This window comes from Protopterus annectens, chromosome 5.part0 (assembly GCF_019279795.1).
Source record: "Protopterus annectens isolate FY-2018-M chromosome 5.part0, PAN1.0, whole genome shotgun sequence".
Lineage (NCBI taxonomy): Eukaryota > Metazoa > Chordata > Ceratodontiformes > Protopteridae > Protopterus > Protopterus annectens.
This window is the reverse complement of record NC_056735.1, coordinates 594,755,756-594,766,883: the sequence shown is the minus strand read 5'-3', so window position 1 is coordinate 594,766,883 and position 11,128 is coordinate 594,755,756.

The window sequence follows — 11,128 nt, the reverse complement described above, 5'->3', positions numbered from 1 at the left end:
TCTGGCTGTACATTTTCACAAACTTAACCATTAGAATTCTGTAGTTTTCTTTTTTATCAGTAAAGCTGAACAAAGGCAAAAAAAGGAGGGATGGGGGAGTAAAGACCAGAGATCACATGCAATTCACTGAAACAGGTAAATCCAGATATTTGGAGGAGAACAGGAAGAAATAGGTAACACATTGTGGATAGCCTCATATCATCAACAGTGGTTGTCTTGGAGTATAATTCTTAGCCACCCTTTTCTACGCACTGTTTGGATAATGTAACATGATTGCCTTGGTTTCTGGGGAATGCATTGTAACTAGTGCTACAGCACTCTGCAAGTCTCTGCAAATGTAACCATCTGTAGTACATCCTCAAGGGTTGCCAACATCCTGGATCTGGTGTTTACCAATATGGGGGATCACTGTAGCACCCCCACTGTGAGGTTTTCCCTGGTGACATCTAACTACAGATCAGTCTCATTTGAAGTAACCATCACACCTGACCCCCCCCCCCCCTTAAGCAACTAAACTAAAAAACTTCTCCATAGCAGATTATAACCTCTTACTGGATGGTATAACTTGCTTCTCTGCACTTCCCCCCTCAGACGGAACTAGCAGCTATGCCGAGTTCTACACCAATGCTTTATACAAACACCTGTATAACTGCATTGACTCGGCCGTACCTGATAAGAATAAAACAAGCTCCTCAAGGAAGAGCAAACTTGCCTGGTTGACAACTGCCTTTACAATAAAAGGAAGAAATTGCTATCTAAGAGTAAGAGGTAGTGAACCCTAAAGTAGAAACCCTCCCTCATCAGCTTAAACAAGTGAACAAGACTTCTTATGAAGTCCTCCAAAGCAAACTTTGAATCCAAATTAGCTTCCTCAACTAAAGACAACCATAAGGCATTCTTTAGTTACATATGTAACCTAAAAGGAAAGGCCCAGATTTGTGCTGAACTGGTAGTTAATGATACCACGTATACTGAACCTGTGGACATAGCTAATCTGTTGGGTGACAGGTTCTGTGAAAACTTTATTCCTCTGTCTCTGGCAGATGTAGCCCATGACATCCTCGCCACCTGTCCCCTACCTTTTATCTCTAAAGTGCTGATTGTTAAAGCCCTCTCTAAGGCCAGGAACACAGCATCTATGGGACATGATAACATTTCAGACTGCATCCTACATGGGCTCCAACAAGAATTACCAACACCATTAGGTACTCTTTTCAATCATAGTCTAAGTACTGGCTTCATTCCAGCTGAATGGAAACCAGCCACTGTTATTCCCTTGCACAAGGGTGGTGCTTCCACTGACCTGGGAACTATAGACCTATTAGCCTGACTAGACTTATCTGCAAGGCCATGGAGTGAATCATCATGGACCTTATCAACAAAGATATAGGTAGTCTCCAATCATTTCACCCTACTCAGTTTGGAGTTGTCAAACGGAGATCATACCTGTTAAACCTGGTGGACTTCTTCAAGACAGTTATCAAGGTGCTGGACAAGGAAAAATCTGGGTATACAGCCTACCTAGACTTAGCCAAGGCATTTGACACTATCTCCCACTCAGACATCACTGACAAACTCACTCATCTAGGTATCAACCCATATATCATTAGATGGGTCACTAACTGGCTCACTGATAGAACTAATATAGTCAAAATAGGGGAATCCACTTCTAACAGCAGACATGTAACCAGCGGTGTTTCACAGGGATCAGTGTTGGGACGTCTACTGTTTGGAATCTATTTCTCCAAAGTACAAGCAAAAACTAAAGGTCTGTGGCTGACAATGTTTGCTGATGACTGCAAACTGGGAGCAGTCATATAATCTTCAAATGGTGGCAACATACTGCAAGAGGGTCTTACACAAACAAATGATTGGTGCCAAAGTCATGGCCTTAAACTTAATGCAAAAAAAATGTATTATCATCCCTTTTAGTAAGGGCAATGTACTTGCTAGTTAGCACATCAATAGCAACACCTTAAGTACACACTCAGTGAGAGACTTGGGCACTCAGCTTGACAGCAACATCACCTTTGACTATCATGCCTCTACAGTAGTAAAAAGGGCATTCTATATTGCTCATCTCATAAGTAAGGGCATTGCCTCCAGAAAAAAAGAAGTTATACCCTCCTTGTACTATTTCCTCAGCAGGACATTATTGAGTACAATGCCGCTTATTATGTATCTTCCCAAGCACCTGCAGCAATTGGAGAGACCACAAAGGTTCCTGAAAAGGAAAATTTTAGGTCTTCAGCATCTGTTCTATGTGGATCATCAGAAATCACTGTCACTTTATTCTGTTTCATACAGACTACTCAGAGGCAGTCTCTGCCTTACATACAAGGCAATCTATGACCCTGCTTTATTGAAAATGTTGCATCTCCATAAGTCAAATAGCACATGGGTTACTCTCTAATGACCTTAACCTGGTATGTGATATTAATATAATCTGCATCAGGGACAGATTTATCTCCCAGTGGTTACCACACCTTTGGAACAGACTCTCACTTCATATCAAACAGAGCAACTTATTGTCCCTCTTCAAACGCAATCTAGATGATTGGATGGGTAACAGTAAATTAACCCAAGATGTTCGCCCTGTGTCCCTCTTGGACAAGGGCAATAGGTGCTGATCATGGAAATAAAGGTAGAATTTGGTTAGGATTGTAAGGGCACTAGGGCCATTAGCCTAGTAAGTTCTTATGATGTTTGAATGAGTAAGTTGTGTTTGTACTTTAATTGACAAATTACATTGTCACTTAAAGAATGTCAGATGACTAGATGGATCTCAATTTATGTTGCTATGATTACTTATCCGCTTCTGTTGAATGTTACTGTATGTGTGGAACTGTAGATTTAAGCTGTGAAAGTATGTATATTATCCACCTGGCAATACCTATGCTTGTTCAAAATGTGATCCTTAAAGGATGGACATTTTACAAGGCTGAATTGTAATCATACATCACACTGAGCAGTACATGTCTCAAAGTTGCTTTCTTCAAACAGATACCGTAGTGGTGTTGCGCTGTGTGGTATACATTAAGAAAAGAAACTATTCAACAGATGAGGCTGTAGAACTAACTTCATCACCAGAGTATCTGTTCTACTTCTATACATTTTGTATACATGACTGTAGCTGAATTATTTGCTTTCTCAGGTAAAGATGTAGGTTTAGGTGATTGCTAGTTTGGAGGACTTATATTATAAAATTCAGTTATAAAATGATTACGTTGGTTATTTATTAATGTTTTGGAGTGTGGCATATGTTTTCTATAGAGCAAAATCACAAGATGCATTGAGGAATACTGGCTGTCATTTCAGCAGTTCTGAAAAGATATATAGCTGTGTGCTGAGGACAAAGATGAAAATATGAGTACATTCAGCCACCATAAAGATCTGTTTTATTCTAGAATATTTTACTGTGCTGAACAATGCTTTCTTTATAAATGGTTTGAGAAGAAAGGCTTGCACCTCCAGTTTACATAGTAAGAAAACCTATGTATAACAGTTTTAATTCTCTATGCTTACATAGAACTTGCATCAAATGTGGAAAATGAGTGTGTGTGTGTGTGTGTGTGTGTGTGTGTGTGTGTGTGTGTGTGTGTGTGTGTGTGTGTGTGTGTGTGTGTGTGTGTGAGCGTGCATGTGTGTTTATGTATCTGTGTATTTCTGTCTCCTATATGAGTGCCACATCAATTTGTTCTTTATCCGAGATTGTTTTGTTGTGCTTTATAAACCAGAATATTTTTCACAAGTCTTTATTCCTGAGTCTGCTAATCATCAGCCATCTTCTGTCAGACATTTTCCCATTCATCCCCCACTATACGAACCAATGGACCCTTCATCACTAAGCACAGTTGTCCCTGATTTCAATAAGAGATTTACATTTCAGTCCTTCCGGTGGTGATGACCATTGCTGGGGGAAACAAGAGCTGGTTGGCAGAGGGTTATCATTCAGGACGACATAAGGTTTTCGCAATATCCTAAATCTACATTGTTTGGAAACATTATTGTACATGCTACTAAAAGGGATGACAGCACCAGCCCAAAGGATCCATGCATGAGTCTAAATCTGGTTAATGTGCAGAGCACTGTTTAGTGGAACATTATGTACACTTGGCCCATAAGTTATTTTGCCAGGACTTCCTCCTAATAAAATAATAAGTCAGGTAAGCTGTAGCAGAGGGCATGATGTGGAGGTGTGGCATATAAGGGTGGGGTTAGGTGATGATAGTGGTATGGCGTGGGCCTCCAAATTTATCCCAGATTTGGCCCTGCAGTTGCTAAGGTCAGCCCTGCACAGTACTCACCTCTCTCACAAAATAAATACAACAGCATTTAAAATTTACAAAAAAAAAGAAACAACTTTTATATCTCAACACTAAAAACAGATTTTCTCCAATGTATCTTCTTTCTGCAATCAATTGATGGCTGACAGTGCTGCATGTCTGTTTCACATCTTTTAAGTCTCATGTTCTAATTTTTGTCTGAGGCATCTTGGTAGCCAACCAAAAATTCAGATACAAAATATGTCAAAATGTCAAAGTGGCTTCTGGTTTGTGCCAAAGATGCTCAGTTATTTTGTTCAGCGCAAGTCATTTCCTTCAGGACTGTCTAGATTATCAATATGCAGATTATAAATGTGTGGCTTCCAATATTTTTTTCCTCGTTCTTCATGTTGTGGATGAAGGTAAACAAGGGAAGAGTACTTCATTCATTCTATAATATATTTTCTTAGCACCTGCATTATCTAATTTATGGTCATACAGGAGCTGAAGCATATCCTCACACTAAGTAGATTGAAGACAAAGAAACTAATTCTGGACATGGTGCTAGTCCATCACATGACTGGATGGATATAGTGGTGGGTGAGTACAGGAAACATTATTTGCAGACATAAATCAGAAGGAAGAATAGTTTGCTTATTAATGATTCTCTTTTTTTTTTTTTTTTTTATTTAAAGAAAATAAGGCTGGCAACTCGCCACCATAAAACTCCACTGCCAATCATGAGCGGACATGTGATCTGCTGTGGCGACCCCTAACCGGGAAAAGCCAAAAGAAGAAGAAGAATGACCTGCCCTACAAAATCACCTGGCTTTTTCCTTCTTTCTTTCTGTTATCCCTCTAAGTCCAGAGTTTAGAACTTTGGCTCCCCCCTGGTGTCAATATAATGAAAATGAAGTGAGAGGCAGTAGGACAGCGGACATCACTCTGCCACTCCATGCTGCTCTAGCTTGAACTGACTGGCTTTGCAACTGTGGACAACTCTAATGTGCATACCATTTACAAGGGTTGTGTACCTGTGGTTACGTCTCTACAATTTAAAATGTGAATATTTCTCATTTCAATGATATTTTCATTGATTTCAAAAAGAAATTGAACAGCATGCACATTTCCCAAATATGTGATCCTAAAACATCGTATTTCAGTTTTCTGCTTAAATATTATAAATTTTGTCACCAATAAGAATAACACAGAAACTCAGTGCTAATGCATACAAAGACACCACAGCAGACTGTAACTGAGATTGTCAATGGTCAGAAGTGTTAGTGTTTCCAGTTCTGGGTAACCAAAAAGTTAATCTGTAATGGATTTGTGGATACATACTTTTTTCTGTGTCTTTCTCATCACTGCTTACAGACTATCAACCCACCTGCTGTCTAATCATCCCATTCATTCACTGTGAGGGAGAGACAGTTATAGGAGACCATCTTCCACACTTCTCTGTGCTCCTCCCTCATGCCCGTCTGAGTGAGCAGAAGTCCTATAATGCAAGATTTCACCATGCATCCTTCTGCACATGCTCAGTGCCAACTACAGTGTGCATGCACTGCTCAGTAGGTTTTCTTTCTCTTTCCTGACCCTTAAGCTATGATAACTAGAATGCACATCCTTTTCAGGAATCAGTTTTGCAGTGGACTGAGCTACCATTCCACACCACTCGTGATGAGTGAGGTATTGTCTGCAATTCAGTCACCTCTTTTCTGCATCATGGCTCCACTGACACATCAGTTCTGTTTCATTTGGTCTCAGCCAGGGCTTTCTGAATTCAAATGGATAAATACTTACCCAAAGATGGACTACATCTTATTTAATGATGTATGCAGTCTGATTTGCCTTATATAAGTTCACAATTACAATTTCAATGCATTGGAAGACTTATCCTTCAGATGGTTTGCAAAGGTGCTTACTTATGGGTCCACAGTGCTGTAGGCATAAGTTGTTCAAGCTGACATTCATGTTAAGACACATTCCTCAGGGTTATTGCCACTATACAGCAAAAGAGGTCTGTAGAAATGTTTTGCTGCACAATAGTATCAAAAATTAATACTGCAGTCTAGTACCTTGTCTAAAAACCTTTTCAAGACTAAAACAGGCCATTTCTGTTTAATATATAATTGCCTCTAAGTGACATTATAGTTATGCAAATGTTTAACAAATTTTTCATATCCAAAAAAAAAGTCCATAAGGCAATCTGTTGTAACTTTCTACTGAATCTTACTAATAATCTAAAAATTGTTTCTGGGCCTGTGTCTATCCAACAGCTGATTCTTTCAGTACCATATCACAGCTCTAAAGTAGTAAAAATAAATGCAACAACAGTGACTCTGTATTCTCAGTATACTAGACTGAAAGTGATAACATTTTTGTAGAGACATAGTTAAAATCCTGCCTCACTGAATTACCAATAAAAAATATTCAAGCCATTCTAAAAGTGCACCTGACTGACTGAACGTGACATCATGGAACCTGTAGTACTTTGCCTGAGTCTCTGTAGTTTACCACAGTAGGATTAAAGTCCATCTCACTCCAAATTTTAGACTTGACATAACTAGTGATTGAAATTGTTGCATTAAAGGAGGTGACTGACTCACAAGTACATTAACTGTCAATATCTAGATATTAATAATACATCCTCAAGCAAAACAAAAAGGAGGTTGTTACTATTGCTGATAGAAAATGAATGGAGTCCTGAGGCACAAGGTGAATTCCATCTTATATGGGATATCAATTTGTGCGAATGAATTAAAGGTCAGGGGCAAAGTGAAAAGTTAAATTGTACAGATTTTGGATTAGCTGGAGAATGTTAAGGGGTGTGATGTTGTTGCCTTTTTGCAGCAATTGTTTTAACAGAACTAAGGAGCCTGATCTGCAGGAGTGTCCGTATTAATGTGCATATTAGCCACTGAAAGAGAAGTTTGAAACTCAGCCCTGTGTACTCAGTGTTAAATTTCGAAACTTTTCCCAAAAGCATCAGGTTCTACAAGTCACTTTATCACATAATCAGATTATCATAAACCTAACCCCATTTCAGCACTGGTTACTCTGCAATGATAGTTTGCTAGTAGAGGGGCATTTACTTTTATCTGCTATTCTTGGGAACATTACAGATGTAAATCAATCCTGCAAAACACAGAGTTGTAAAACCAGAGTAATAAAAGTGAGGAGTGCCGCAGTCAACAACAAAAAACGTACATCAACAAACCAAATGTAATTCGAAACTTTGAACAAGGCTTATTGGTAGTAATTGTAAGTTTAGTTAAGCACTTAAGTCCTCACAACAACACAGGACTTCATCAGAACTAAACTTGAATCCTCTGCAACTATAATTTCTTTATCAACCTCACCAATTAATCAAATAATTAATAAGTTAACTATTTAATTCATCAAGTTAAAAAACTCCATTAAAAATGAATGATAAACACAATAAACTTAAATCATGTAAATGTCATGCAATTTATGTAAGCTAAAGCAAGTTATATATAAAATAATTAAATGTTTATATATAGATAGACAGATATAGATTAGACATAAAATAATATATAAAAATGTATAGGACGTATCTAAAATGCAGAACAAGTCCAAACTTTAATTCATAATAGGAACTATAAATGTGACACCTACATTATACAGAGGGCTAAACAATGGGTATAAAATAGTGTAATGATTCATTCAACATTTTGTTTCTTTTTCAACAATGTAGTACAAAGAATTAAGCAACATAAACAATCAAAACATGATACAATCTATTTGTCTTCATTTTCAAAACTGGTCCTGTAGAAACCTGTTCATTTAAACTAGTTGCAGTATTTGCCCTCAACAGCAGTTGGCAATACCAGGAACTCCCGGTACTCAGTTCTAATCCTCCATTGACCTCCTCATGGTTTAAGGGGCACATCTTCAAGCACATACAAAGAAACATACTACTAACACAATTTTTGGAGTGTTTAAACAGGCCATTAGTTTCCATCCCTTCCTAAGGGGCTTTTTTGTTTTCCACATATAGTAGAATTATGATATTTGATCTCCTTAAGATATTTATCCCAGGCTGTTGGATACAATTCATCTGTATTGGCTATGTATGGGCATTGTTTACAAGCACCACACTTATAGCTGGTAACGCATGTTCTTCTAGAAGTACCTGTATATTTGCAGTCACTTTCAAATATTTATTTCAAATTTTTACTGTTTTTATAGACAATTAATGGGTTTCTGAAAACAATTTTAAAGGAATTGAACTAAATATATTCCAATTATTTCAGAATAATATTCTTAAGTAACTAAGTATTGTAAATTGTGATCCATAAACAAAGCCTTATTGAATTGTACAATATTCTTAGCATCCCGTTGTAAATCACAATTTACTTTGCAAGGTTTAGGTAAAATACCGTAACCAATTATTGGGGCACATTTGGTGCCATACCCTTTTACCACTTCTTCCTTAATGCTAGTTACCAAATAATTTGGGTAACCCTTCTGTATAAATAATCCAGCAATAAAAATCACATTCTTCCAAAAATTCATTGTATCCTGAATTCATCTTGGCTACCATAATGAATTGCCATTTTACAATGTTTTACCTCTTAAATGAGGGATGATCACTTCTAAAATGTACATATGAGTTAGAAAATTTTCTTTGAACTATATTTCTTATTCTCACTGTCCTTTTTAATAGAAACATCCTAAAATTGAAGTTTACTTTCATGCACTTGATCAGTGAACCTAAAAAAAGTCTGATTTGCCTTATCTGACTTCACGATTGCAATTTGTATATATATTCAAGAAATTGCAAAAGTTCATCTGTTTGCCCAACCCATAAAACACAAATCTAATTTAAAAACTGAGTGTATGTATGTGTATATATATATATATATATATATATATATATATATATATATATATATATATATATCAAAAAGTATAGTAGGAAGAATTCAAAATAAATTTATATTCCCAAGTCAACAACACAATGTTACAAATATAAGGGCACATGCAGCACCCAAAGCAACTTGACTCACTTAAAGAATTCAACTTCAAAATTAATAATTATTCTTTAATATTATTTCCATAAATTCCTAATTAATTTAAAGTCCTTTTGGTTAAAAAATTCACATCCCAAAAGGGCTTCTTCAAACTATTCCATAACTTGAATATGTGGTAAAACTGTAAAGAAATCCATTATGTTTATTGTAACAAACATAGCTTCTTCCCTAAATGGTATACAGTTGATTCTATGGAAAAAAAACATAAATTCTTTAAAACACGAGTTCTTTTATCAACAAACTGTTTTAACTTTCTGTTTATAAAGACAGCTAAAGGATATTGTAGCCATTAGCTGGTACAATAAGATGAAGGGGGTGTGGACTTCTTTATGAACCTTGGAGATACCAAACATGGCAGGACATCTAGCCTTATCAGTTCTAAAGAAATCAAACATTACAGATGAACTCATTAATTGGCCAGTTGTTATGACATATGATTTTGTAGGAATGGCCTTGTTAAATCAAGGACAGCTGGCTACTCCGACTGAAATGGACACTATGCATCAACTTTCTATGATAGATATCTTGAGCATGGCCAAGAAATGCCAAATAAGCCTCATGAAGAGCAAAATAATTATTTATATAATTGTCCTGCATGAGGAGTGGGAAATATTTATTTATTTTTTTTATTTACACTTTGCTGACTGAGTTAGTGCCACTTGGTCAGCAGCCTTTTATCAGGGAAGATCTGTGGTGGTATTCATAATGGCTAGGAGATATCTGACCAGGTTACAAAGGAATTTGCCCTAATATTGTTAGTAAGTACCACAGGATTTATTTTCCCTCCAGTGGAGCTACTACCAACTCAGGCAACTAGGACCTTAGTTTAATGTCTTATCTGAAGGCTGGTACTCACTCAGTAGTGCCACACCTGCATTATGCTGCATTGCATTGTCAGTACTGGAAAAATGAATGCAAGTGCCTGATGTGAGAACAGAACCTATTCTCTTCTAACCTTTCACTACAAAAGGTAGGTGTGTGACCTTTAAGCCACTGTCACTGCCTAGGTTACATGGTTTTGTTTTTGGCCACAATTGTGCAGTGTTGCATTAGACTGTCTTTGCACATTATCTGCCCTGTTTCTTCTAATCTATTTGTACACTAGCTTTACATGTTGGTTAGCTGCGCTTGGTGAGACTTCCGGGTTAGCCTCATCTACCTGTACCAATGTGATCAGTAGTTGAAATATTTTGCTCCCATTGACTGTCATTTACTGCTGTGCTTCTCACAAGCATAGAGAATAGCTGCAGGAGTAATACTATGCCAGCGGGGATCGTCTTCATTCTGCCCACCAAGTAGCCTCATTATTCATTTTCCCACTCTGTGCCCATATTCAAGTCCAGTGTGTGGCAGGGCTGGAATAGACTGACCGGTTTAATTTTTTTTTTGATTATGCATTGTGTGTCTTCAGCTGTTTAGGTTATTCTTAAGACTATGATGAAACCCGAAGGACTAAAATGATGAATGGTTGTTTATTTACTCTTTCTCTTTCTGTTTTTCTTTCTCTTTCTTTCTGTCTCACTCTACGTTCTTGCAATGGCTAGTAGCATATGCCTGTTTATGTTAGAACTGACAAGTTTTGAATATTAATGCTGCATTTCTTTACAGGTACTTTGAAGGCGAGGGACTATGTAGTTTGTATTTAATAGAATTCTACCTTTTTACTGGTTTAATATATTTCAGAAGGCTTGCATCTGATGGTGGATATAAACATGTATCACATTCTCAGTGATGAAGTAAGTAAAGTGCATAAGTATGCAGTGTGCTGAACCAATAACATCTCTCTTGTATTGTTAGCTGTGCACC